The following is a 26,230-nucleotide window of genomic DNA, read 5'->3' on the forward strand; positions in this document are numbered from 1 at the left end:
CAAAGATAGCCCTTGTCACCTCTCAATAATTTGAGGAAGCTGCCCTTTAATCTCCCAGGAACATGGAACTTACTTCATAGTTTCTCAAGTTGAACACAATTTTCTTCTGTTTTGGGGACAGGTAAAGGGGAGTAAAATTTGTTCCCAGCCTGCCTCTATCGGAAGGGATAATGAGAGAGACATGTGTCTCCTCCAGGTCTCAGTGGTTTAACTTATGTTTGACCTCCATTTAACTCGGTCAGATCTAATCAGGTGGGTGAGGTGTCTGGGTGAAGGCTTCCAGAATTTCCATTGATAACCTAATCAATAAACTGAGAAAGAAGTAGGCAAGAGGACCCAGGAAAAGTGAATGTGTAGGGCAGGTCTGAGAACCTGTTGACATAAGATTTGCATATAAAGGACTTGGTGTGTTTGACCTTAGCAAAAAAAAAAAAAAAAAAAATCTCTGGCAAGAAGCAGCCTTGGCCTGCCAAGACAGGATCCCCATTCTCATGTAAAGATCAACCAGTTTGTCTTGGGGGCAGTATTTTCAATTTGTTTTGGATGCTTAATGTCATTAAATCATAAGAATGTACAGAACTAATATAAGGAGGATGAAAAAGTCAAATCCAGGCCGGGCAGTGGTGGCGCACGCCTTTAATCCCAGCACTTGGGAGGCAGAGGCAGGGGATTTCTGAGTTCGAGGCCAGCCTGGTCTACAGAGTGAGTTCCAGGACAGCCAGAGCTACACAGAGAAACCCTGTCTCGAAAAACCAAAAAAGAAAAAAAAAAAAAAAAAAAGAAAAAGTCAAATCCATTTACAGCATTCATCCCAACATATTAGCCCTGGTAGTAAATATTCTGTATAATTTGGTATTTTCTAATATTTGTAAAATCAGAACATTTGTAGTAGAAAATGCCAAAAGTTTCACAGAAGTCAACGCCATCTAACACTATTTCTTTTCTTTACGATGTTGGTGGCTATGGCCCACTAAGTTTCTCTTGTGCTTTGTGAGTGGGTGTGGATTGCCATGTAAAAGCTCTGATAGGGTCAGGATCAGGACTGGATCCATCTCTTGATCTGATTTGGGGCAAGTAACATTGATGTGTTTTGGCTTCTTCATCCGTCAGATGGGACCATAGTAGTGGTTACCCAATGAGCTACATCTGAGAATGAAATGAGAGGGAGAGTGTGGGGTTGGAGTGTTGCTCAGCTGTTTGCCTAGCATGCATGAGATCCTGGGTTCAATCCCCAGCATACATTAACTGTAGCACAGGCCTGGTATCCCACCATTTGGGAGGCCAGGACAGAAGGTTTACGAGTTGAAGGTCAACCTCAGGTACATAATGGAGGTTAGCCTGGGCTACTTGAGGCCGTTATAAACAGGAGGGAGATAATACAGATGTAGCTGGTAAATCCTGTGTAATGAGGGAAGGTAAAGCACCCAGGCTTGGGGAATGAGGGATGAAAGCAACGCTGAGACTAAAGGAGTAGCAAGCTATTGCGATGGGAAATTCTAGCAGGTGAGAAGACAGAAATGCTCTGAGCAGAAGGGGGAGTATTCTTTGATATATGACCCAACGGCTTTCCAGTTCTTCTGTAGCCTGAGAGAGAGACATGGCAGATGAGGTCAGAGATGGCATCGTGGGTGAGATCATCAAGGTTCTCAAAGCCACCTTCAAGGATTTCAGACGTTAGACACCCTGACCAGGGAAATAACATGATTTGCTGAAAGAAAAAAAAAATCCATTCAAGTCAAAGTGTGCAGAAGGGACTGGAGAGAGCAAGTCTAGTGGCGGGGAGACTGCAAGGGAGACCAAGTGCAGCCTCTCCGTAAGAAGGTAGCCTGGACCAAAGCAAGAAAGACAGGCAACAACGCTTTAAACACTTCACTGGATGGTCAGGCATACGGTGCATGTCTTTAATCCCAGAACTCGGAAGGCAAGGGCAGGATGAAAATCTGAGTTAGAGGCCAGTCTGGTCTTTTGTTTTGTTTTTTTGTTTGTTTGTTTGTTTTTTCTAGACAGGGTTTCCAGTTTGGTCTTTATGGTGGTTGAGTTTCAGGCCGTCTAGGGCTACATAGTTGAGACCTTGTCTCTTAAAAATAAACAAACAAAAATAAATAAAAATATCACTGAGTATGTAAAATTGAGGCAAAGAGGAAAGAGCAGACATTATCCCTACAGAGATGGGTGATGACATCGGTTTAGAAAATATTAAGGGAAAAGGGCATCCAGTTAAGCTGGGCAGTGGTGCACCAGGCCTTTGATTCTAGCACTTGGGAGGCAGAGGCAGATGATCTCTGGGTTCAAGGCCAGCTTGGTCTACAGAGTGAGTTCCAAGACAGCCTGGTCTAAACAGAGAAACCCTGCCTTGGGAAAAAAAAATACATAAAACCAAAGATATCCAATTAAAATTGTTTCCTTATTTGTTAAGCTGTTTTCTGACACCATGTGGGGCATTTTATAATTATCTAGTGTGCATTAAATCTTCAAGAAGAGTTAAAAATGCAGGGTTCTCAGAGTAAACTAACACGTTAAGATTCTAGGTTTCAGTTGGAGCTAGGGATCAGTGGTCCTGATGGTGACTCCTGCTGACTTAACAAAAGCAACCCAAACTACCCCATGTCTCCAACCTCTTCATTTTTCCACTGTCTACTTACTTGTTAGGCATACAACTATGACACCCTATTGCTTCATATAAGCTCCAAGAAAGCAAGGGCACGAACTTAATTTTTTATCTTTTAATAGGGCCTTGGTTTGCTAACAGGTGCACTTTGGAGCACTCACAACAGCATCCAGTACGGAAAAGGGCCCCTTAGAAATGTGGGTCTAACGAACCAGAGGATAAATTAGCATATTGCTTTGTACAAAACTTTCCCGTTTCAAGATCCGGTTAGGGCTTTGAAACAGAGAAACAAAGCTCATCTCAGAGAAGGGTCGAGGCGACGACGCAAAGCGCCGAGGAAAATGTGGGGGAGCCCCTTTGGAGCGGAGGTCTCAGTTCCCCGCGCTCGGCACCGAGCGGAGGGCCCCTTCGGATTAGCAACCATTTTGGGCGGCATGAGCCTCTTTGCCGCCGCGTCCACGATTAGCTCATCCAGTCGCCCTTCTGGTTCGGGCCCCAGCCAGCGCTGCAGAGCCGCACGAGAGGCCGACGAGGCTGCCGGGGGCTGCGAGAGCGCCTCCGAAAACCCCCTCCCTGGGGCCGCAGAGCCGCGCTGGCCTCGCCATCATGGCGGTCTCCGGGCGGGGAAGCTGAGCCGTGCGTCGCGTGCGTGCCTCCTCCCTCCCCTCCCCCTCCTCGGCGGCGGCGGCGGCGGCAGAGGCGGCAGCGCTCGCCATTGCCGCTGGTGGCAGGAGGCTGCGAGGAGCCGGCGCGGTCGCAGTCTCCACGGCGCAGGCCCACGGTAGCGCAGCCGCTCTGAGGTGAGTGCCCTACCGCGCAATCTCCAGCTATTTCAGCCCCGGCGCAGCCGCAACACGCCGCCCGCCCGCCGGCCGGCCGGCCCGCCCCGCAGCCGGCACCCTGCCGCCCCCGGCTCGGGGCCTGGGCCCCCGCCGGATTCGGCCTGCCTGGGGCAGGGGGCCCGGGCCCGGCCCAGCCAAACCGCCACCCCGAGGATGCGCAGGCCGCACTAGGCCCCAGGCGTCCTGGCGGGCTCGGGAGGGAGGCGGCTGCCCTCCCAAGAGCCCCAGGGTTCCGGTCTCCCCTACCGCCTCGGGTTCTCCCGGCCGCGTCCTCCTCCGCGCCGTGGAACCCCGGGCCTGGCCTTCCCCCCACGGGCTCGGGAGCGGGCAGCCCGGGAGAGCGCGCCGGGCCTGGGAGCGGGAGGTGGGTGGGCTGCGCGGGACCGGAGCGGCGGCTCGGCGCTCGCCCCCTCGGCTCTTCCCGGCTCTGGCCGGCCGGTAACACGGCGAGGCCGGGCGGGGCGCGGGAGTGGCTGTCTCTGGCGGGAGAGGAGGCTGCTGGTTCGGCCGGGCGACCTCCGAAGCTTCCCTCCCGCCGGGGTGGCGTGGGATGGTTACCCAGGTGGACTGGGGGCCGCTGAATATGGCGCGCTGCCCACCTTCTTGCAAGTTGCGAGGAGGCGCCTAGGCGGCAGTTCGAGGAGGAGGGCGCAAAGTCCTTTTGTACGCAGAAATAAGGAGCGACATTGTGTTTTCCTCTTCGGCGGAGATACCTACCGAGGAGCCTGGGTTCTTCCCGGGTTTGGCGTGGTGGTCCCCGGGGTACAGGAGGGGGAGGTAGCGCACCCCTTCAGAAGGAACGGAGCCTTTGCCTCGGTTAAAACAGGGAGGTCTAGGATAGGATGGTCTTGTGCTTGATTTCTCTCCCGTGTCCCCCAGGCTTTCGTGGATTCATGGGTTTGCCATTGCATGTTCTGTAGTGATGTCCACTGTTTCTCACCTGTTGTGTCGTTGCTGCCGGCCCCAAACTTTGTTCGGTGCATCTGCCTGCCCACCAGAACTTAAAATTGTTAAACATACATTAGTGTTGTTAGAGCTTCAAAGGATATCTGCTCTGACCAGTTGGAGGAGCTGTTAACAGGTCATCCCATCTTCCCAACCATTAAAATATCGTGTACTAATTGCTTACGTTAGAGTTGGTATCTGTTGGGCCAAATTCTTTAAGTAGGTAGAGCATAATTCACATTTTAGTAAGTGTTTAAAGTCCATTTATTAGGAGAAATTTGGTAGGAGTGAACCTGTCAGTTGGGACAGTGCTCTGTAGGAGAATGGGTACAGCTTTTGTCCCTGGGGGAGTGGTCCTTTTCCCAGTCTTCAGCAGATCCTCTTAAATGCTTTTTCCTTTAGTCTTGAACAGTAAGTTATTGGATTGTTCCTCACTCCGGGGAAGAGAAGAGGGGAAACATTGGATATATATGTGTGTGTGTGTGTGTGTGTGTGTTTAAGTTTTATTTTGTTTTCATTCAGTTGTGACCTGACTCTCTAACATTGTTTGAAAGTTCTTGACAAGTTACCCTATAAAGTAGTAAAAATATGGTTAGTTACGAGTACGAAATTAAATGTATAATCGTCACGTGTAATGTGTATTGACTTAATTTGGGTGCAGACTTACTGCAGTTCATTGAGTGTAGGTTTTTGGGAAGGTGTTACCCTTTTTATTTTTTTGTGCTTTACTGGGGCTCAAACCCAGGGTATTGGCCATGCAGGCCATTTGCTGCTGAAATACATTGGCAGCCTTTTGCTGTTGTTTGTTTGCCTGATAGGAGTTAGATAGGAGATAGACTGTTGCTTGCTTGCTTGCTTGCTTGCTTGCTTGCTTTTTTTTTTTGTTGTTTGGTTTTTCGAGACAGGGTTTCTCTGTGTAGCCCTGGCTGTCCTGGAACTCACTCTGTAGACCAAGCTAGCCTCGAACTCTCGAACTCAGAAATCCGTCTGCCTCTGCCTCCCAAGACTGTCGATTTCAATTGGGTGCCTAACCCACACCGAAGCAAAACAATAGTCTTTAGCCCACTTTATTTAAAATCTTGATTTCCTTATAATCTCAAACTCAGCAAACAGAAGGGAAGATGACTTTTTGTCTACTAGTGAATGATTTATATTCTCATTTAACCAAACCCAGCCAACTCAAATTTGGTGTTTTCACAAAAATACCAGAATTATAGGATTATAGAAGGGATTTCAGGTTTCCTTCGACATTCATACATATTTCAGTGGGACCCTAGGGTTGTGGGTTTTCTGTTTTATTAAGGAATAATTACACACCCGTTGCTAATTTAGTTAGGAAGGTGAAGGCCAACATCCCGTGATTTAAGTTTATGAATTGTCTTTGCTGCTGTACTATATTTTTAACCAGACCTGGCTTGTCTGTACAAAGCATTTTATGGGAAACAAAGAGAAGCATGTAGCTTTTAAGGGAAAATTAAGGTTCTTGTGGTTTAGATTACAGTTTTATTGTTTATATATATATTTGGACACTATGTAGCCTTGGTTGTCCTGAAACTTGTTGTGTAGACCAGGCTGGCCTCAAAGGATCTGCCTGCTTCTGCCTCTAGAGTGCTGGAACTAAAGGTATACACCACCACGCCCAGCGATATTTGTATATCTTTTTATCTGCAATAAGACATTCAGTAAATGTTGAAATAATAGTGACAATGAACAGCAGTTATGGAAGTTGGGTTTTGTTTCAGGATGAAAAAAATCAGCATAAAAAGCCATGTTGATTTATTTTTGTTTAGGATGGAGGTGGAGGAATAGACTGTCAGTCTTGAGAAGCGCACTCCCCAGGAGGTTAACTGGTAACTTCTGTCAAGTTCTTAGACAAGCTCAGTGCTCCACACTGAAACATACTTGCTCACCTACTCACACTTGGAGGTTGAGGGGAAATTCTGTGCTGTTGAGTTTCACAAATGTCTACTCTATCCTCCCTTCTTGAGAAGTCCAGTCTCTCCAAAAATGACATCTTTTACTTTAGGTGTTTGTGACTGTATGATGTTTATTATATATACACACATGTACATATGCATATGTACATGTGTGTATATAATTTGAAAGACCACTCTCATACCAGCCTGTGGTCTTACAAAAGGCATTTAAGGAAATGTTCTGTTACAGAATAGTAGTTGTTTGTACTTTTCATGATTTCATTAGAACATATGACAGCATTTTTTTTCAGCCCAAGCTTACCAAATACAGTTTTCTACCATCTCTTAGTGAAATAGCAGTTAAAAAGGCACATGTTTATAAGCTTTAGAAATACATTGTTTGGGGCCTGGTGGTATAAATCAGTGGCAGAGTGTATGCTAAACTTGAGGAAGGCACTTGGTTCAATCTCTAGCAAAGAGGAGGAAGAAGATGAAGACGTAGAAGTAGAAGGTGAGTTGTTTAGAAGTCTAGTGATCTTTCTGCCTGTGTATTACGGATCATCATTTCTTACGTTCTTATGTTTGGCCTGCATATATGTGCACTGCTTGCATGCCCAGTGCTGTTAAAAGCTGGAAGAGGGCATCAACATTCCTTGGAGTTGGAGTTGCAGGCAGTTGTATTGTATGTGGGCATGTGAATGCCGAGAATCAGTTGGGTCCTCTGGAATCCAAAAGAAGGCCTCATCCCCTGGAGCTGAAGTTACAGGTGCTCCTGATCTACCCCAACAAGTAATGTGCTGTGGTTCTTTAGAAGAGCAGGCAGTGCTTTTAACAACTGACCCAGCTCTCTAGCTTGTTTTTTTTTTTTTTTTTGTTGTTGTTGTTGTTGTTTGTTTTGTTTTAAATGTGCAGTGGTGTTTTGCCTCTATGTATGTCCATGTGAGGATGTCAGATTCTGGAGTTAACAGACAGTTGTGAGCTGCTCTGTGGGTGCTGGGATTTGAACCTAGGCCCTCTGGAAGAACAGTCAGTGCTCTTGACCACTGAGCCATCTCCAGTCCTCAAAGCTGTTTTGTGTTGTTTTGATGTATATGAATATTCTGTCTGCACAGACACCTACCTCCGTGGCAGGGTTAGGGCATCAGATTCCAGTATAGTTGGTTGTGAGCCACAGTGTGGTTGCTGGGAATTGAACTAGGACCTCTGAAAGAGCAGACAGTGATTGTAACCACTGAGCCATCTCTTCAGCCTTTGTTTTGATTTTTTTTAAGATAAGAATTTGTGTATCCCAGGCTGGACTAGAACTTGTAGTTGAGGTTGACATTGAACTTCTAAATCTGCTACCACCTTCCAGATGCTGGATTAAAGGCACATACCTTCTTGACTGGGTAAGCAAGCACTTTAAACAATTGAGCTACATCCTAGCTCTTGGTTAATATTTATACATCATTATTCTAAGGTCACCAGGTTGGAAGAGAAAAAGAATTGAAAGAAACTGATTATAGCATTTTCTGACCACTATACTAAACTGTTGGAAACTTTGAATCAATAAAAATGAGAAAGTGAATTTTTGACTGCACAAGGAAAGTTAATGGATAATGTGTGTCTTGGATTATACCCTCCACTCCATACAGTTCAGAATTAGGCTAATGTCTGTCAATCTCTCCTCAGTGTACTTACCAAGACTTAGAGGGTTCATCATGTGGTCTTCATGCCTTAGCTGCCCTAATGTGTTCACACTTACAGGCATTAAACCACTTTTGAACTAAAGAAAAACTAAATGTTTAACTTTTTGGAGATACTCAGACACATTTGGAAAAAAAAAAAAACAAAAAACAAATTCCATGTGGCTGGCTTACTGCATGCTGTCTCTTAAGACAAGTCTGTATTGTACACGTATCACACACAGTCTCCGAAGAGCACCCTGACAGAGGGGTCTCCTGAAGCCCAGATTCAGAGTCTGTTTTGCCTAGCTCAGAGTGGTGTGCTTAAAACGTCACCTGCCACCACAGCATCACTTAATTTCTTGAAGTAACCAAAGCCATATCAAGTAAGGGTAAGATTTGTAGGCATCTGTGTGCATGATTAGATTGGTCACTGATTGCGGGGTGGGGGGGGATAATATTTTTTCAAAGAAGCTACAGGAGCTATTCTTTGTATGGGTCGTGTGTTTGGTGATTTCAGTACTTGTGGAAACTGTATTGCTTAGTATATAGGTGAAGTATGTAATTCAGGCTTGTGTCAACACGGCTCAGCAGGTAAATCATTTTATTTTTTAAAGTTTAGTTGATGTCTTTTGTTTCAGATGTGCAAGGTTTGGCTAGTAATCTAAGTAGATATTTCTTTCTCTTGACATCTTTTTAAGCAGTGCCTGTTAGATAAACTGTACTGAGGATCTTCTAGAATGCCTTCGAAGAGTGAGCTTTGTATGCATCTATGCTAAGACCATTTTTTAAGGAGCCTAGATTTTACTGTTGGCAATTGTAAGCTTTTTAGAAGTTAAGAGAGTGTTGCTGCTGCTGCTGCTCCTGAATGTTAATGTGTTTGTGGCTGGCAGCTAACCTACAAAGAACAAGAGGAAGTGAGGAAACATCTCTATGAAACATTGCTTAAAGCTGTTAAAGCAGTGGACTAGAAATGGGGAGCAGGAGACACAGAGCTGAATTCTTGCTTTATGTTTAAAAGCGGGTGAGCCTATGTCCTCCATTGAGAATTTAAGCTCCTGGAGTACATGTGTCCTCACTTTAAGAGTTTGCCATTGTCAAACATTAAAGATGGGTTTCTAGACCATATAAGGTACCAGAGTCACACAACTTGGACCTTATTTATATCGGAGGGGAAAGATGAGCTTGACTCTTCTACAACTTGTAGAAAATAAAAAAGGGTAAAGAAAATGATGTGAGAATAGGGAGGAGTTAGTTTTGGGGAGGGACCATGACAAAGGGAAAACAAATTAGGGAGATTATGTGTGTCATATTAAATGGAGTCTGAGAAGGACGGATAGGAAGGAGGCTAACAGTTGTGTGCATTGAGAAATAGCAAGTGGATTTTACTTGTACTTGAAGAGTGTGGAAGATAAAGCTTCCACTTGGAAATTTGATTGGGAAAGTTTAGGAAGTTGGTAATTAGCACTCACAAGTGGAGCATAGGTTTTAGTCTGTAGGTTTCTGGAGGCTAAGGCATTCAGGAGATGTAGCATTCTGTCTATAACTTTGTACTGGTGGTGCTGAGTCCAAGCCCTTGGACCAGCTAGTCACGCACTCCACCCACTCAGAAACATCCCTAGCACTCACTGGTTTTTTTGTTTTTTTTTTTAAAGTTTTTTTTTTGTTTTTGTTTTTGGGTTTTTTTTGGTTCTTTTTTTTTTTAATTTTTATTTATTTATTATATGTAAGTACACTGTAGCTGTCTTCAGACACCCCACAAGAGGGCATCAGATGATACCATTGCAGATGGTTGTTAGCCACCATGTGGTTGCTGGGATTTGAACTCGTGACCTCTGGAAATACAGTCAGTGCTCTTAACCACTGAGCCATCTCACCAGCCCCTCACTGGTTTTTAAAAGATTGACATACAGACTTCCAGTTAGAAATGTTTGAGAGAGACTTTTGGATTGTACTGTCGAAGGAGACCTGCTGGGGATTATGCGGTTTGTGTGACCATTGACTCTTAAGGAGTTAAGGTCTGTAGTCCCGTGGTGCCTGTGGTGCCCGTAAGGTAGAGAGCATGTAAGAACAGCATTGGACAAAGAATCCAGTTAATATATTGAGTTCTATGGAACTGATTGTAACTCAGGGAGATTTGGGAACGGAAGCAATTGATGATTTTCACTCAACTAATGTCGTAGAGAATTGTGATGCCTTTAATCCCAGCACTTACGAGACAGAGGCAGGCGGATTTCTGAGTTCGAGGCCATCCTTGTCTACAGAGAGAGTTCCAGGACAACCAGGGCTACACAGAGAAACCTGTCTGGGCGGTGGGGGGAGATTTACATTCATGTCTGAGTTTATGTGCCCCATGTTTACATGAATGCCCCCCCCCCCAGAGGCCAGAAGAAGGTGTCATGAGCTTAGCCATGTGAAATACTACAGAGAATTCATTGGGATAAGAACATGACTTGGCATCAGAAGTAAAAAGTTGAGTTGGCAAGATGACTTACCAAGTAAAGGCATTTATGTTCAAGCTTGGCAGCCTGAGTTCAGTTCCTAGGACTCACATGGTGGAAGGACAGAGCTGATCCCACAAATTGTCCTCTGACCTATGTGTATACACATTCATACATGCCATGATACCTGCATGTCCCTCGGTCCATTCAATAAATTAATAATTTTTGCCCTGGATCTCTTAAAACAAATTCATCTTGAGCTTTGAAGACTTATGCTAAATAAATTTTATAAAGTTTTTAGTTCTGGAGTTCAAGGATGTATTATAACTGTGTGACTCTGAGTCTTGAAATTACATACAAAGTTTTGTGTGTGTGCGCCTATATGTTATTTCTGGGAAAGGGCCCAGTCTCACTTTTCTGAGATTATTGGAGGCTCTTGACACTAGAGTCAAGGGCCTTTTCAGTAATGTTAATGAGGAAGTCCAGGGATGGTTGAGGTGTTAGTCGGCTGAAATCCGTTCCAGGGAGGGATGTTGAGTGGGTATCTAACTGATTTGCTATGAGGCACCTCTTAGAGATGGAGGGGAACACTTAGTGAAGGGCAGGAGGAGAACAGACAGCTTAGGCAGAAATTGTCCACTCACAGTAATGCCAGACTGTTCATGCACAGTAGATACAGTAGACTCTGAGAGGGGTTAGTACTCTTATTGTAAAGGAAAAATAGTTTTTGTTGTTGTTGTTGTTGTTTTTTCGAGACAGGGTTTCTCTGTATACCCCGGGCTGTCCTGGAACTCACTCTGTAGACCAGGCTGGCCTCGAACTCAGAAATCCGCCTGCCTCTGTCTCCCAAGTGCTGGGACTAAAGGCGTGCACCACCACCGCCTGGCTGGAAAAACAGGTTTTTAAAGAAAATAAATTGGCTCATAGATTTTGTTCAGAGAAAAAAATGATTCTAAGTTAAAAGTCACTTTTCTTTTTACTTTTTGTTTGTTTTTCAAGAGAGATTTCTCTGTGTAGATTTGAGTGTCCTGGAATTCCATCTAAACTCACTTTAGACCAGGTTGGCCTTAAACTTAGCTATCCACCTGCCTCTGCCACCTCAAGAGCTGGGATTAAAGATGTATGCCCACCACCACTCCACAAGAATTGCTTGTAGCTTAGAGATTTTCTACAGTATACAGTTGTTTCCTCTTAGTGATAATGTGGCAAGATATTTGCTCTCCTTACCTAATTTATGCGATCACGAAATAAAGATACTATTGTTCTCTTTTTGGTAGAGCCTTTGAGACATGACTATAGAATACTTTGATATTCCAGACAGTTTAATGCTAACACATTGCCTAGTGTTCACATTTTTTTAAAGTCATGAATGAAATGTATGCATTCAAACATACTCCTTACAAATAAACATTCCAAGCTGTGTGTGGTGGCACACACTTTTAATCCCAGCACTGGAGAGGCAGAGGCAGGAGAATCTCTGTAGATTCTGGGCCAGCCTGTTCTACCCAGTGACTTCCAGGATATTCATGGCTATATAGAGAGGCTCTGTTTCCAAAAAAAAAGGGCAAGCCATTAAAAAAAAATCCAAAAACCTGCTTGGTTCCCAGAGTAGTTCATTGTGAAATTTTAGATAACTGGTTATTTTAGTTTTTACTAAAACCTTTGGCCTTTGAAATTAGCTTTTAATCACTTCCTAATTTCTGGGTGGTAATGTTTATAAGTTCATTTTATTCATTCATACATTTATTTTATGGTGCTAGGAAATTGAACCCATAATATTATCCTTGCTAAACAAGTCTTCTTCTACCAGTAAGCCACACCCATAGCCCTTAACTGATGGCCATGTTCACAAATAATTAATACTGGTTGACATTGTTTATAAGCTATCCTTCAGAAGTATTGGTAAATACAGGAATAACGGATAAGGAGATGTTGGGTAATCTTAACAGATAAGGTTTATGGTACACAGTTTGTGATTAGTTTGTGTTGATTGCTTTTAAATTTCACACATAATTATAGTTATTCAGAGATGTAGTTGTATTGATTTAAATGTAAACAGTACACAGTATTTCATTAGAGTAGTTAGCACATTCGGCACAGCAGACATTATTTCTTTGATTATTTCTTTGTGTCATAAACCTTCATGTTTTTTCTTACCTGTTAATTATGGTTGCTGTACCATGCTGTAGCACATGAGAACTTAATCCTAATTGTATTTTTGTACCTGTTAACCTTTGTGGAGCCTTTTTGTCACTACCCTCCGTCTGCTAACCACTCTGCCTCCTGCATACTATTAGTGAGAGCATGTGGCGTCTTCCTGTGCCTGGCTTACCGCACTTGTGACAGGTCATGCATATTGCTGTAAAGTAGGCATACAGTAGTGTGCACGATCTACAACAAAGATCCAAATAGAGGAAAAACATTTTGTCTGTTCTTTAGGTCTTGCTTTTCCCTCCCTCCTTCCCTCTCTATCTGAAATAAAAAGTTTAGTGGTCAGTTTCCCATATAAAAAAGCCCACATATCAAAGAATCAACCAGGGTTTGCTTAGGTGCACTATCTCTGAATTTACATTGCCTTCGCTTACAGTGGGCTTTTGGTTCTAAATCTAAGTAAGAAATGATCTAGTGTATTGCTAATTTTGTGAATGTTTAAGTTTTGCCTCTGATTTTTGGCTTTATAAATTTCTTTTAAATAAAAGTTACTTCTAAAATGAATTGTCTATTATATTAATAACTACTGAACATAAAAGTACATATAATATGTTTTAGCTATAGAAAAGTAAAAACACAACCCTGCCATGTAAGGAACATTTTAATGTATTTTATTTTAATTTCTTTATTACATTTGTGGGGGGAGGGGGAGGATTTCGCCTGTCACATTGCATGTGTAGGAACAACAAAAGACAGTTCTTCCCATCATGAATTGCCAAGGATCTAACTCGACCTCAGATTTGGTAATAAGGCCTTTATAGTAATCTTGCCAGCTCAGTAGATTTGGGTTCAGGTCCTTTCCTAAGCACACATATGGACACAGTTTGCATAACACTGTATTTGTATAGAATGAAACAGTGCAGACAACCCTAGACCATCTTCCTTGTATTTGACGTCACCAGTTTGTTTATTATCTTTGATACCACATGTGTTCCGTCCCCACCTGGACTGGCCTTGAACTCCTGCCTCCTGAATGCCAGGATTAAAGATGTCATTGTACCTGGTTTCCTGAAATATTTTTAAATGAAATAGTTGTAAGTGCTTTTGTTTAATGGAATAAAGCTTAAACATTTTCTCCTCAAACGTGTATTTATTCTATTCAGTGCTGTCTGTTTCTAGTGGCTGAGAGAAGGGGGACGTGGAATAAATTCTTCCTGGGAGAGCTCAGTGAAACAAGCAACCTCCTGCTGACCTCGATTTTCCTTCTATACTGTCTCATGCTGTCTACCTCGTCAAACTTCCCTAGCAAAGAGCCTGGTTTCAGGGTGGATTCTGACAGGAATAATTACATCTCATTGTTTACTAGTCTTTTACCTTGGGATCTTTCAAGTTGTTATTTCTACTGAATTAGAATACAGTAGTACTAAAGATCATCTTTCCCCTTCCAAAAACAGCATTATCTCTTTGGAGAGTTAAAATGCTAAAATACAAGAATATTTTTGCAAAGATCTATATAATTCATGTTCTCCCTCAATCAAATGTGTTCTATCTTAATTTTAGACAAAGAGTGACTGAGGCACTTTTGTTAAAAGTTTTATTTTATGTAGCGAATCTTAAGTTCAATAATGTAACCTAACCTGTTTTAACCCTTATTTTTCTTTGTAGTTCTGGCTGTTCCAGAACTCCCTCCGTAGACCAGTCTGGCCTTAAGTTCACAGACACTCTCCTGTCTCTGTGTCTCAAGTGCTGGAATTAAAGGTATATGCCAAGGATATACACCTGACTGGTTTCTTTCTTTGTACAGAATATAATAAGCAAATTCTGAGTAAATAACTAGCTAGCTAATGCAATTAGTACCTAAAGTAATTTTTACCTAGGTATAGTCACACCTCACTTACCTATCTATCCATCCATCTGCTATTTTTCATTTATTCATTCATTGGCAGGGTCTCTCTATGTACCCTTGATTGTCCCAGAACTCACTGTGAAGACCAGGCTGTTGCATCTTTTGAAGACAGGAACATACTGTAATAAATGCATCCTTAGTTTTGCTTTTAGAAATTTCATGGCTATACACCTAGATGATATGGGAGACTTTATTGTTCTTATACTCCAAATCTGTTTATCATATTAATACACAAATTACCACAAGCAGTTTAACAAACCCAAAAAGAGGTGCAGTAAAAATACAGCCTAGCCGGGTGGTGGTGGTGCACGCCTTTAATCCCAGGGTCTCATTATGTAGACCATGCTGGCCCAATCAGATTCACCCAAATCTGCCATCTCTGAAGTGCCAGGATTAAAAGTGGACACTACTACACTTAACCCTAAGTTTTGTCTTTTGCCTTTAAACTAATTTTGCTAACGTTGGTTTTGTTTTGTTTTAAGATTTATTTTTATTTTATGTGCATTGGTGGTTTGCCTGCATGTGTGTCTGTGTAAAGATGTTAGATCCCCTGGAACTAGAGTTACAGACAGTTGTGAGCTGTCATGTGAACCCAGATCTGGAAGAGCAACCAGTGCTCCTAACTGCTGAGCCATCTCTCCAGCCCCTGTCTTTTAGTTTTGTTTTTTGAGACAAGGTTTCTCTGTGTAGCCTTGGCTGTCCTGGAACTTGCTCTGTAGACCAGGCTGAACTTGAATCCTGAACTCTGACCTTGAGATCTCCCTATCTCTGCCTCCCAGGCACTGGGATTGAAGGTGTGTGTCACCTCCACCCAGCTAGTTTGGCTGACTGGTGTGTAGAGTTTTTTAACTTTGCTCTTTGTCCTAAGTTGATTATATAGCATTGCCACATGTTGCGGATCAGTAAGTTAAAATCTTAACTTAAACCTTGACTTAAAAATGAAATTAAGCCTTCGTATTTTAGACTGAAAAAGGTTTTATATTATAAAATAGTAGTTCCATAAGTTGACCAGTGGGTGCAAGCATTTGCCATCCAAGCCTGACAGTCTGAGCTGGATTGTTCTAGGTCCTTCATATCCCCCCCCTCCCTCCCCCTTTCTCTCTCTCTCTCTCTCTCTCACACACACACACACACACACACGAATAAACAGCAATAACACATGAGGGTGGGGGGGAGGGGCATTCGTGAAATAGTTGGGCATGGCTATGTAATCCCAGCACTTGGGAGATGGAGGCGAGGAATTCAAGATCTTCCTTGGCTCTTGTCCAAGGCTATCCTAGGCTTTCTTTTCCTTCCTACCTTCCTTCATTCCCTTATTTCTGTCCCCCCACCCTTTCCTTCCCTTTTATTTCTACCCTCCCTCTTCTCTCCTCCCCTCTTTATCTCCCCTTCCCTCTTTCCTCTTCCCTCTCCTCTCCCCTCCTTGCTTCCTCTTCCCTTTCCTCTTTCTTTTCCTCTCTTCTTTCCTCTTTTCTTTACCTTTTCCCTCCTACCCCTTTCCCCTTCCCTCTGTTCTTAAGTTCTCTGAGTATGTAGCCCTGGCTAGTATCAAATTCACTATGTAGCCAACCTCACACTCTTCATGAGCTGCCTGCTTAAGCCTGCAGGTGCAAAGACTACAGGTAGACACTGTGATGCCCAGCTGAAAATTGTAAGGGAAAAGTGCTCTGAGAATACTGGGGGCTTAAACTCGGAGCAACATCCCCAGCCCACAAGATAATAAAGATTTGTAAATCTACCATCCTAAGATAACTGTTTTCTTATTTTCCTATGCTTCCGTATTTCGTTTGTGTGTGTGTTTTCATCTTGTACCTTTTAATACAAAAGGCATCTAGTTTTATGGATTATATAAAATTGGAAAATAGTCACATAAAGCTGTAATTAATTTTTTTTGAAAAGGTAAAGAAAGAAAAGCGTATCCCAAATGAGACATGCCTAGTAAATGTACCAAATACTGGAAGTGCTTTGTTATAGAGACATCATACAGCAGCATCCAGGAAGTTAGGTGATATTGCTTAGCATATTTTAAAACTTTTGTTAGGATCCTGGGAGTCAGCTCAGTGGGTAAAACTGATTGCCACATCAGTCTGACCTGAGTTCAATCCCCAGAACCCACCTAAGAAAGCCAGATGTGGTGCTGTCCTCCTGTCATGCCAGCACTTATATGGTGAGATGGCAGGGAGAGACAAGGAAAGCCCTGGAAGCCTGTTGGCCAGCTAGCCTGGAGATTGCCCCAGCATGGCTGAAGCAGTGAGACACCAGGCAGAGGGAGAGGACCAACTCTCCAAAAGTTGTCTTCTGTGCTGGCATGTGCATGCCTGTACTTACTCATCCTAATAAATACATTAACAATACATAAAGCAATTTTACATTTTTATACAATTTTTCTAGTAAACATTTTTACCAAATAGATGATATGGACCCTTTCTTTAAATATATTAAGTGCTATTTTGGTTTTTTATTTTTTAACAGACAGGTTCTTTTTTTTTTTTTTTTTTTGAGACAGGGTTTCTCTGTGTAGCCCTGGCTGTCCTGGAACTCACTCTGTAGACCAGGCTAGCCTCGAACTCAGAAATCCACCTGCCTCTGCCTCCCAAGTGCTGGGATTAAAGGCGTGCACCACCACCGCCCGGCCAGACAGGTTCTTACTATGGAGTCCTGGTTGTCCTGGAACTCACAGAGATCTGCCTCCATCTGCCTCCTGTGTGCTGACATTAAGGGCATGGCCCACATGCCTGACTATCTTAAGGTTTTTGTTTGTTTGTTTGTTTTTATGGGAAACCATGAAAATGAAACAATACAGGTATTTCTGTGCTGGCCTGAACTCAGAAATCCGCCTGCCTCCGCCTCCCAAGTGCTGGGATTAAAGGCGTGCACCACCACTGCTTTTTTTAATGCCTTAAAGTTTTCTTAATTTTTTATGTACAAAGACTATCATGATACCTTTCACTGGGTAGAAGATCTTAAATAGTTTGTACAAGGAAGGTTGCTCAGTCCAGTGTAATGACACCCTTGTCCTTCCGGCCCTTATGGCATATATATGTTCAGTCTTCTTTTCCACTTCTGTGTGGAGTGAAACTTTCCCCTGGTGGCTCCAGTACAGCTGCTGGTGACCCTCTTCCTTCAGATGGCCAATGAGGGAAAAGAGCGACTTTTCATTACAGTCTTCAGAAACTGAATAATTTTTTTTTTCTCAAAGCTGTTTATAAAAAGCCATCAATAGCTGGGCAGTGGTGGCACACGCCTTTAGTCCCAGCACTTGGGAGGCAGAGGCAGGCCTGGTCTACAGAGTGAGTTCCAGGACAGCCAGGACTATACAGAGAAACCCTGTCTTGAAAAACCAAGAAAAAAAAAAGAAGAAGAAGTTAACTCTTAACTCTTATGACATTCGTCCCATCCCCAGCTCAAAAAATGACTGTTGAGTTCTTCTAGCTGCAAACCAAAACCATTGGGAGTCTGGGACTATAGAAGTGCCGGCTCAGTGGTGGGTCACTTAGCATGTGCAGGGCTCCTGGTTCCAATCCCTGTCACTGAAAAGAACCAAAGTATTTTAAAATAGAAATAGCATGGGGTGGGGGGGTGGGGACCAGACAAATTCCGCTTTAACTGCTCTTGTACTGTCTTTCCTCAAATCATCAGGAAATCTTGGCAGCTCTGCCATCAAAGCCTGTGAAAACCTGACAGCGGCTCACCGACTCTGCTGGTGCTCCCTGGTCCAAGCCACACTCATGTCTTAGCCTGAAGTGTTTCCACGCTCCACACTCCTTCAGTCTGCTCGTCTTACATCATCACAGTGACCATAAAGAACAGAAATTAGAAAATCAGATTGTGCTGGATAGTCATGTCAGCTTGACACAAATAAGTTACCTGAGAGGAAGGAACCTCGGTTAAGAAAATGCCTTCATGGGATTGGACTGTAGACAAACCTGTAGGGCATTTTCTTAATTAGTGATTGATGAGGGAGGGCCCAGCCCATTGTGAGTGGTGTCATTCTTCTGCTGGTTGTCCTGTGTTCTGTAAGAAGCAGGCTGAGCAAGCCTTGGGGTGTAAGCAGTGCCTCTCCACAGCTCCTGTCCTGACTCTCTTCATGGTGAGCAGCGCTGTAGAAGCTTTGTTATCCATTGATAGAGATCTAAGCTGAGACACAGATGATGACTACTCAAACATCTTCCAGAGACTTTCCTTCTCACTCTAAAGCCTAAGCATCTTACCTAGCCCACCAGGTTTGATTTGGGGTGTTGGCTTCGCTAGTCTCAAATGCCACTCCTGTCCACATGTAGGCTTCATCTTGCTGTCCTGCTTGCCATACCAGGAACACACCAGAGAACTAGAGTTTGAATGCCCAGATCCATATAAATGCTGAGTGCCACTTGTAATACCAGCCTTGGAAAGTGCAGACAAGGAGTGGTCAGTGCAAGCTGGCTGGTGAGACTAGCTGCACCAGCCAGCTATGAGTTTGATAGGCTCTGCCTCCATGAATAAGGGGTGAGAACAATCAGAAGATGAGTTCTGGTGGCCTCTGGAGGCCACGAAGGCACACACACACACACACACACACACACACACACACACACCTACACCTCTCCCTTCTCCCTCCCCCCTCCTCAAACACACGCATAACATGCAGAAAACTGGAGAGCCAGAGGAAGGGCATTCTTTGAGCGGCACACAACACTCTGTCTGCTCTCACTTTGCAGTCTCCCTAGTCTAAGTACTTTTTGTCGTGTTATTACTTTTCTCCTTGATACTTACTGTGCCCAAAATTATTATGCGTGTTTCCTGCTCCCCTCTGCCTCTGTAGGATATGAAATCCAAGAAGTCAGGTGGTCTGGTTCAGGTCAGTGTTAGGAGTCAGTGTATGAAACTTTGGTAAGTCACTCTGTTCTCTTTCTTCCTTTACTGAACTTGGATATATTGATCTCTTGCTTTTTGACTTTGCAATATTACACTATTGTTTTCTGCTTCTCATTTTCCTTTTACATTTTTTTTTTTACTTTTTAATGATGTCTTAATTGTCCCCCAAGTTTATTTACTTATTTATTTGGTTTGGTTTAATTTTTATTTCATTTTCTTTTTGAGATAAGGTCACTATGTAGCCCTGGCTGGCTGGCCTGGAACTCACTATATAGACCAGGATGGTCTTAAATTCACAGAGATTGCCTCCGCCTTTTGGGTGATGAGATTAAAGGCATATTCAATACTTGGCTTTTACAGTTTTGATTTCTCATTATTTTGTTTGTTTGCTTGTTTGCTTTTTGAAGCAGGTATCAGTCATTCTTTGGCTGGGGCTAGACTGGAGCTCTTGGCAGTGGTCCTGCCTCAGCATCCTGAGGACTATAAGGATGTGAGCTCTGTGGCTGGAGTTGCTTCTTTTATTGTCTTGCTTTAGTGTTATTCTCAGTTAGTTTTGTTCATGTTCTCTGCTTTGTTTACCAGCTTCTGTTGATGAGTCCAGTACTTCCACCTTCATTACAGACTTTCCCCAAGTTTCAAACCTGAGTGTCTGTGTGACCGTGCCTGCAGATTCTGCTATTGTCTTCCTCCACAGTCTGTGCTTCCTTTCTTGTTTGTAGTCTGGCTAAAGACCACACTAATCCAGCCAGAAGGAGCAGAGTCCCGACTTTCCTCAATCTTCACACATCTGCCTCTTCACTAAGTCCCTATTATCATCACTCACACACCTTGGGGCTTCTTATTTGGTTTGGTTTTACATTTTTAGGGTTTCCCTATTAGCCTGAGCTGACAGTGTAGATCAGGCTAGCCTCCAAGTTACAGAGATCCATCTATCTCTGCCTCTGCCTCCCCAGTGCTAGAATTCAAGGCATGGGCCACTATACTCAACTCTTAACTTCACTGTCTTTTTTTTTTTTTTTTTTTTTTTTTTTTCGAGACAGGGTTTCTCTGTGTAGCCCTGGCTGTCCTGGAACTCACTCTGTAGACCAGGCTGGCCTCGAACTCTCGAACTCAGAGATCCGCCTGCCTCTGCCTCCCAAGTGCTGGGATTAAAGGCGTGCGCCACCATCGCCCGGCAACTTCACTGTCTTAATTCATGCCTCCAGTATCCTCGAGGATCCTTGAGCTAGTCGCCTGGCTTATTACCTCTAGCCTCAGTCCTCCAGGTTCTACACACAGCTCGAATGTTGCAAAACACCACATAGCCATTCAGCACCTTGCCTTCATCAGCAAAGCCTGGGGTGTGGAGGGATGCCTAGAATCACTGCAGACCTGTAAGCCTTGGGTAGACTAGAGTATACCGTTCTCAGGTACTGCTTACTAGCTTCTAGGGAAACTAATGTGTAGTATAGTCTTCTTATCTCTTTTTAAGGAAAAGATTTGTTATTTTATATTTAATATGTATATATGCATGTCTGTTTGGGTATATGCATTCAAATATAGGTATCTCTGCCAATGCCAGAGTCGATAGTCAAACCTCTGTAATTACAGGTAGTTGTGAGCTCCTGATGTAGGTACTGGGGACAGAATTTGGGTCTTCTGCAAAAGCAGTGTGCACTCTTGACTGGTGATCCATGTGTCCAGCCCATCATCTTATCTCATTTTATGAAGAAATTAAATCTTGTAAATTGCAAGCAGTCTTAAAACTTGTAGAAATTTCTCTGTGCCTTTGTTCATTCTTGTGTTAGGAAGGGATCTTTTATGTTAGGTGCCACTGAGCAGTTAGAATAACACTGGGTGACTGCCACTATCTAGCTCCTGGAGCTGAATCCATTGGGTGCTCCAAAGGTGATGTTCCCCTGCTCAGAGTGTTCCCATCCTGGACCCTGCGGCTCTCCTGCAGCGTCTCTTGCATTTCCATTTCATTGAGCGTCTCTGTCAGAGTGAAGTCCAAAACCCTTTGCAAAGACTTAGTCCAGCAGTCTTTCCTTCCTTCCCCTTACCCTTCACTGCTTGGCTTTTCACGAAGACCCTCCTTATACTGCTCATGTGGGAGAAGACAAGTTTTCAAGTGTTCAGTATACATACTGTAAATTGGTGGCTTGTTCCTGTTTTTTTTTTACATGTTAGTTTTTGTTTCCTTGTTCCTAGATTTATAAAAACAATACTCTGCAGGGGACATTTATACTTTCAGAATTTTAGGTAAAGTGGTATACTCCTGTAATCCCATCCCACCACCCAGGAGACTGAGAAAGGAAAGGTCCTACTTTGAGACCAGCCTTGGCTACATAGTAGCAAGACGTGTCTCACATAAATAAATTGAGGTGACTGGAGAGAAGATTCAGTGGTTAAAAGTACTGACTACTCTTGCAGAGTAGCTGTGTTTGCTTTCCTGCACCCACGTGTTAGTTCACAACTCCCCTTATAACTGAGAGAAGATATGATGCCCTCATTTGTCCTTCATAAAAATAAATCAGTTTAAAAAAATAAGTTTAGTTTTTTTTTTTTGCATATTGGTGTGATTACAAATAAAAATTGTGAACCAAAATATTTATTAGAAAAAAATCAGCCTAGCCAGGCGGTGGTGGCGCACGCCTTTAATCCCAGCACTTGGGAGGCAGAGGCAGGCAGATTTCTGAGTTTGAGGCCAGCCTGGTCTACAGAGTGAGTTCCAGGACAGCCAGGGCTACACAGAGAAACTCTGTCTCAAAAAATCAAAAAAAAAAAGAAAGAGAGAAAAAATCAGCCTCATATCTTTTGTGTCCCTTGCCCCCTTTGTTTATTTTTTTTAAGACAGTGTTTCTTTTTGTAGCCCTGGCTGCCCTAGAACTAACTCTGTAAGTAACATGGTTTCCAACTCACAGAGAGCCTCATGCCTGTGCCTCTTAAGTGTTTCAATTAAAGGTGTGTGCCACCACTATCTGGCTCTTCTTCCCTTTTTAAAATTGATTATTTTTGTATGTATGAGTGTTTTGCCAACCATGTTGCAGTACCCACAAAAGCCAGAAGAGGGCATTGGGTTAGAATTAGAGATGATTGTGAGCTACTTTGGATACTTGGAATCAAACCTGTGTCCTCTACAAAATAGGGGCCCTTAATGAGCCATCTCCAGCCTGTTTCTTTGTTTTTGGAAACAGGATCTCATTATGTAGTCTCTGCTGGTGTAGAACTTGCTGTGCACACCAAGCTAGCCTAAATCTTAGAGTGATTCTCTTGCCTCTCCCTCCTAAACGCTGGATTCACAGGCGTGTCAGTTACATTGGATGAGAGGCCTCATTTTTAGGTACCCATCCTCAAAGTAGCTGTCCTTGTGAGACAGTGGTGGTTGGAGTGGGCTAAGGCTGGGAGGAACAGGACAGTTCTCCTGTCCGTGCTAGAACTTGAAGATGGGTGACTGCAGGGGCAGTTTGAACCATCACTCCACTATGTGTCATTTTAAATACAGATTCATTAAATTATCAGTAAAAAAACACAACTTCTGGCTTTAATATGATTACGATAGTTAAGTACCGGTCAAGGAGCCCAAACAAATAACAGTAAGCAACTATGACTCCAATACAGTGCTGGTCAGTGGAACAGAGGGAGTACTTGGTTGGGAGGAAGGAAGTGTGAATTTGAATTTTTCTGCCAACTAGAAATATGATTTTGCATAATTCAACTCGGCTTTTCTGGAACCTAATCTGTAGAATGAGAAAAGTCTAGCTGTTTTAGATTTGTCTCTGATTAAGGGACAACCTGTGAACACTTGTGTCTGACTGCTAATAAATATGAGAAGGTAGAGTTTGGGGAGATACCGTGAATAGTTACAGATTGTCCCATCAGTTTTTATCAGCCTGTTGTTTACTTTGATAAGCCAGAAAGCCATGAAAAGTGCTCACTGAATATACAGGAGACTCCCATTCTCTTGCTCTGCTCCTAGCCCTGCTAACTATAAATAACCCCCTCCCCCTTTGTTCACAGTTTCAGGCATTTGATGTTGATTGTATTAATTCTTTTTAACATTTATTCATTTTGTGTGTGCATGTATGTGCCATGACATATGTGTGGAGGTATGCTGTCACTGTGTAGTTCAGTGCTCTTAACTTACTGTGTTGTTAAGGCTGACCTGGAGCTCAGTGATCCTCCTGCATATGTGTGTTGGGATTGTGTGTTCACCACTGAACCCAGCTAGCTTGTATTTATTCTTACTATGGCTCTTTAGGATCTTTAGTGTAAGGCACCTTGCTTGCTAGGCAAGCACTCTGCTATGTGATATATCCTCAGGCCACATAGGTTTTTTTTTGTTTTTGTTTTTTTTTTGTTGTTGTTGTTGGTTTTTTTGGGGGGGGGGTTCTCTGTGTAGCCCTGACTGTCCTGAAACTCAGTAGACCAGGCTGGCCTCGAACTCAGAAATCTGCCTGCCTCTGCCTCCCAAGTGCTGGGCTTAAAGGCGTGCGCCACCACCGCCCGGCTCACATGGGTTGTTTTTAGCAATCAGAGTTGGGCAGGATATCTTAACTTGACATTTTGGAAAATGGAGTTATAAATGCTGTTCTCTTTCCCTCTCTGAGGATTGTAGTACCTCTTCTTCTGAGACACAGCCATGCCGTGCGGCCCAGGCTGCTCTTGAACTCTTGGACTTAAGCAATCCTTTTGCCTTAGCCTCCTGAGTAGCTGCAAAAATGGGTACCTCACTATATTTATCAAGACTAATAGGTGATAATTTAATTCTGTCCTCTGACCACCATCTGTGCTTATCTTTATGTTTGTATTGCTATTTTACTGTATCAACTTTCTATGTTTGTTTTAACTGTGTGTTTAACACCCCCATAACTGTAAATGCAAAATTGTAATGTCCTTCAAAAGCCAAGAAAATTATTGGGTATGTACTTAAAATCTTAGGTTAGTAAACTACTTTTTTAACCCATTTATTCAATAAATACTGAGTTCAAGGAATGAAAAAAAATATATGTATACACATATACATATATATGTGTGTATACACACACACACATAACAATTATATTTAGAATGGTAAAAGTTGGAACTACCTGATTGTCAGGAAAAGGAAAGTATGTTTGCAATTTTTATGTCAGCCTGACTTTTAAACTAGAATCATCTAAAAGAAGGGAAATGCTTCCATAAGATTCAGCTGTAGGGTATTTTCTTAGAGGTTGGTGGGGAAGGTTCCAGCCCATCTTGGGTGGTACTGTTCTTGGGCTGGTGGACTTACCTCAGTGCTCCCTTCAGATATCTGAAAGTGTAAGATGAAATAAACCCTTTCTTCCTCAACTTGTTTTGGTTGTGGATTTTATCATAGCATAGCAACCCTAACTAAGACAAGTTGATAGGAGGATTGTGTAGTATTGATGGAACAGATCTGACATGTTGTTTTGGGGAGGATTATGGAAGAAATTGGGAGGTTTGTGCAAGAAGAGCCATGGAATGTTTAATGCTTGGTGAGCTGCTTTGTTGGAGCTTGGAAGATAAGAATATTGAGGACAATGCAGAAGATGGAGGACTGGCTTGTGACATTTTAGAGAGAAGTTTAAAGACTATTGAGGCCATTGCTGGTTTGAATTAAGTCTATGGTTCTGGATATCTGGGGCTAAAGAATCAGCTGTGATTAACAGGACACCAGAACTAGTAAAGTGAAGCTTTGGCTGGGATAGTCAGCTGGAGCTGATAAATTAGCAGTGATGAAGGGGAGACCAGCATCAGTGAGGTGAAATCTCCTGGGAAGTGTTAGAACTCTGAGAGTCAGTACACAGAAGCTGTGTTTCAGAGGAGGACTAGATTGGATCTCCTCTTACGGGCAACTGAACTTGGTAGTGTAAGAGTTACCCAGGTGACACTGGGTTTGAAAGCATGTAGGGGTCATGGAGAAAAGCTTGGCACTGGAAGGAGCCAGGAGAGGCCACTGGTGAAGGTGAAGCCTCAGTAGCACTTGAAGGCCCAGGATTGAAGGGGTCATTCAGAGAAGTTGAGGCTAGGCACCGCAAGGAGACCCTAGCATTTTGGAGATGCCAGTAGCATGAGGTGACCACTAAGAACAACAGCAGCTTTAGAAGACAGGTTATGTGTGCTGAAGAGGATCATGCTAGAAGAGTGACCCAACCCCTTAGAAGGGCCCAGAACATCAAGAGTGAATCCAGACAGTGGATGTTCAGTTATTTACACTTTGGGAGTTTTGCTTTGCTTTGTGACTCTGCCTTGGTTCTTTTCTCTTGAAGTAAGAAAGTATTTATTTTTGACCTTATAGGAGCCCACAGTTTTAAGACTTTGAATTTTCAAAGACACTGGATTTTAAAAGAGATTGGGTATTTTAAAAAGACTGAATGTGCTTGAATTTGTAAAGGATTTTAAAAGTTATTTGTATTTTTAATGTGAGACCTGGGGGATGAATGAGAAAGAAAGGTTGTAGCTTAACAGTTACGTGTTGTGTCAAGTTGACAAGAGATCAGGTGTGCTGGCTAGTTTTATGTCAGCTTGACAAAAGCTAGAGTCATATGAAAGGAGGGAACTTCAATTGAGAGAAAACGCCCTCATAAGATCCAGCCATAGGGCATTTATTAATTAGTGATTGGTGGGGGAGGGTCCAGCCTATTGCAGGTGGTGGTGTCCCTGGGGTGGTGGTCCTATTGCAGGGGGTGCTGTCCCTGGGGTGGTGGTCCTATTGCAGGTGGTGCTGTCCCTGGGGTGGTGGTCCTATTGCAGGTGGTGCTGTCCCTGAGGTGGTGGTCCTATTGTAGATGGTGCTATCCCTGGGGTGGTGGTCCTATTGCAGGGGGTGCTGTCCCTGGGGTGGTGGTCCTATTGTAGGTGGTGCTATCCATGGGGTGGTGGTCCTATTGCAGGGGGTGCTGTCCCTGGGGTGGTGGTCCT

At 43.3% G+C, this 26,230-nt stretch overlaps 1 protein-coding gene across 7 annotated transcripts in view; it reads left to right on the top strand.

Moving 5' to 3' along the window:
• Positions 1-3,282: 3,282 nt before the first annotated feature.
• Nrf1 (nuclear respiratory factor 1) overlaps positions 3,283-26,230 on the top strand; it is a 96,797-nt gene continuing 73,849 nt past the window's right edge. For 5 of the 7 annotated variants that reach the window (XM_028762564.1, XM_028762565.1, XM_028762560.1 and 2 more), the window contains exon 1: positions 3,337-3,408. The gene's annotated coding sequence lies outside the window, so the exon portion shown is untranslated. Of the gene's footprint in view, positions 3,409-26,230 lie in introns of all 7 variants that reach the window. The other 2 variants (XM_028762562.1, XM_028762563.1) reach the window with 1 other exon arrangement.

Source organism: Grammomys surdaster, unplaced genomic scaffold (genome assembly GCF_004785775.1).
Source record: "Grammomys surdaster isolate TR1022 unplaced genomic scaffold, NIH_TR_1.0 134, whole genome shotgun sequence".
Lineage (NCBI taxonomy): Eukaryota > Metazoa > Chordata > Mammalia > Rodentia > Muridae > Grammomys > Grammomys surdaster.